Below are 2,779 nucleotides of genomic sequence, written 5' to 3'. Positions count from 1 at the left end.
GTTGTGGCAGGTGCCTGTAGTCCCAGCTACTCGAGAGGCTGAGGCAAGAGAATTACCTAAGCCCAAGAGCTGGAGGTTGCTGTGAGCTGTGACGACACAGTACTCTACTGAGGGCAACAAAGTGAGACTCTGTCTCCAAAAAAAAGAAAAAAAGAAAAGAAAAGAAAATCTCGGCATGAAAAAGCTGTGTGCAAAATGGTCCCAAAGGAGCTCACTGATGAACAAAAGCAAAGAGCTCACAGGGTACTGTCTCTGAGGGAGTTTTAGTCAGTAAACAAAGAACGGTATTGGAATACCCTCCCTACTCACCTGATCTAGCTCCCAGTGACTTTTTTCTTTACCTGAAGATAAAAGAAATATTGAAAGGAAGACAATTTGATGGCATTCAGAACAACAAAGGTAATACAACGACAGATCAGATAGACATTCCAGAAAGTGTTCCAAAAGAGCCCTGAAGGGTGGACTAGGCCCGCGTGTTGGTGGGTAGCTTCCCAATGGAACACTTCAAAGGTGGCCATAGTGACATTCAGCAATGAGGTCTCTAGTACTTTTGTAGAATGGGTTTGTAAACTTAATTGTCAGGCCTTGTATGTCTAATTAGTCATAGCGAGGTGACTGGGACTAAATAGTCTCTAACAGGGAAAGTTTCAAAAGGCTAATTGTTTTCTCCCCGGAGAGCTCGTCAATGTTCTACCAGACCCTTTTCTCTCATTAGCCTAGGGCCTCCCCAGTAATTAGAAATTCTCCAAGCATACTCTTTCCATTCTAATATACTTGCAGTATTTTTCCTGCGGCCTACACACTAAAGTCAACATAAGAAAAATCTTTGAACACATGCCTTTTTCTGCTTGCTCCTTGTATCTGCCAACTGGGGCTGGGAATTCTGCCAACATAAATACTCTGCTTTTCAGGAAAACGCAGGGCTTCCCAACCATGTTTGAGGGCCCTGCCCCAGATGAGAGTTCCACAGTATGCTCACAAGGTAACCTTGAATTGAGAAGGTTCACAATTTAGAGACAACAAAGCTCCAACTGGAAAGAAGGCATCCTTACTTTTCCCTAATAGGGTAACATTTATTGACATACACAGAATGTTGTAACTCTTATAGTTCCATCTGCTTGAACCAGGGATGACATGCACAGAGGCTGGCAAGCTGCCTGAACAGGGGCCTCCTTCCCAGGGTGAGAGCTGGTAAGCGTGCCTGAAGAGGAGGAGGTCAGAGAGTGGACTCACGATAACAAATTCACAGGAGTCTACATCTTCATAAAAGATCTCTGGGCTTGGCGCCTATAGCTCAATGGGCTAAGGCACCAGCCACATACACCTAAGGTGGCGGGTTCGAATCCCCAGCCCGGACCCGCCAAACAACAATGACGGCTGCAACCAAAAAATAGCCGGGTGTTGTGGCGGGCGCCTGTGGTCCCAGCTACTTGGGAGGCGGAGGCAGGAGACTCGCTTGAGCCCAGGAGTTGGAGGTTGCTGTGAGCTGTAATGCCATGGCACTCTACCCAGGGGGACAGCTTGAGGCTCTGTCTCAAAAAAAAAAAAAAAAAAAAAAAAAGATCTCTGAAAGTTCTGCTGTGATGGTCATGCTGCTCTGAGAGATGAGGATAGGAGTACAGGTGTGAGTCTGCTTATGTGGGAAAGAATTGGAAACTGTATTAAAGGGTGGTGGCACTGGGAAGGTTGAGAACCACTGGTCTAAGAGAACCGAGTGCTCTGAGGGTGGGCTTTCTGTGGGTGCATACTGCTGTCCAGACAATATTCTGATACCACAAGTCACTCTGGTTTTTTTCTTACAGATAAACAACAGAAGGTGTTAGCCGAGACAGTCTGTGGTTACAGAGGGCCCCTCGCAGCTCTTCCAATCACCTCTGTGCTGAGGAGGGCACTGCCGGAAGAAGGATGGGCAATGCCCAATCCTCCTTAGGGAGAAGGAAGATCTCTGTGCCATTGCTTGTGCCTTTATCTACTGGGTACCCAGTGAATAAGCACCACCTCCTCTTATTTCTTTTTCACCATGTATTCATCTGTTTCAGCTCATTAAGGCTCTGTGATCTACCTCAGAGATTCCCCCTAGCCCTTGAGCTTCATATACTTTCCAAAGGCTTTAAACAGTTTGAAATATCTCCAGTAAAAACAGCTCCACAACATTTATCTGCAGACTGGTGCGTGCTCAGCACTGGTATTTGGTGGAATAGTCCCTGGGAGACATAACCAGGCCAAGGCCTGCAGGCCCCGTGGTACATGGTCTCTATGATGCCCACCACCTCCAGCTTGTCCTCATGGCCCAGTTAATCTTCTTGTTATTGCCAGCACCCAAGTCAATTGTGATGTGCTTGTTCCTGAAAAAAAAAACAAAACAGTATAGTACATGGATCGTATAACTCATACATTTTGTTGAAGTCGGTTACTTCTGTAAGAGCCGCAATATAAGTAACCAGAACATTTTTAACTTTAAAACAGCTGAGATTTCTAAATGGGGCTTATAACAAAATGAAGAAGACCCCATTACCTGCCATTTCTTCTCAGCTATGCTGTACAGAACCTCATCCATTTTCATACATGTGGGGTCCCAGTCATGATGAAAACCCAGTCTTCCTCCAAAAGGATGACTGGTGCAGAATTTTTTTTTTTTTTTTTTGCAGTTTTTGGCTGAGGCCGGGTTTGAACCCGCCACCTCCGGTATATAGGGCCAGCACCCTACTCCTTTGAGCCACAGGTGCCACCCTGTTGTTTATTTTTTTTTTTCAAGAGACAGAGTCTCACTCTGTTGCCC

The 2,779-nt window shown here is 45.8% G+C and overlaps 1 pseudogene; it reads right to left on the bottom strand.

Annotated features, from left to right (window-relative positions):
- Positions 1–2,176: 2,176 nt before the first annotated feature.
- LOC105887905 lies at positions 2,177–2,396 on the bottom strand (annotated as a pseudogene).
- Positions 2,397–2,779: the final 383 nt, after the last annotated feature.

Source organism: Otolemur garnettii, unplaced genomic scaffold, assembly GCF_000181295.1.
Source record: "Otolemur garnettii isolate 467f Iridium unplaced genomic scaffold, OtoGar3 scaffold00144, whole genome shotgun sequence".
Classification (NCBI taxonomy): Eukaryota; Metazoa; Chordata; class Mammalia; order Primates; family Galagidae; genus Otolemur; species Otolemur garnettii.
Note: the sequence above shows the minus strand (reverse complement) of the source record. Positions and strands in the feature narration are given on the sequence as shown.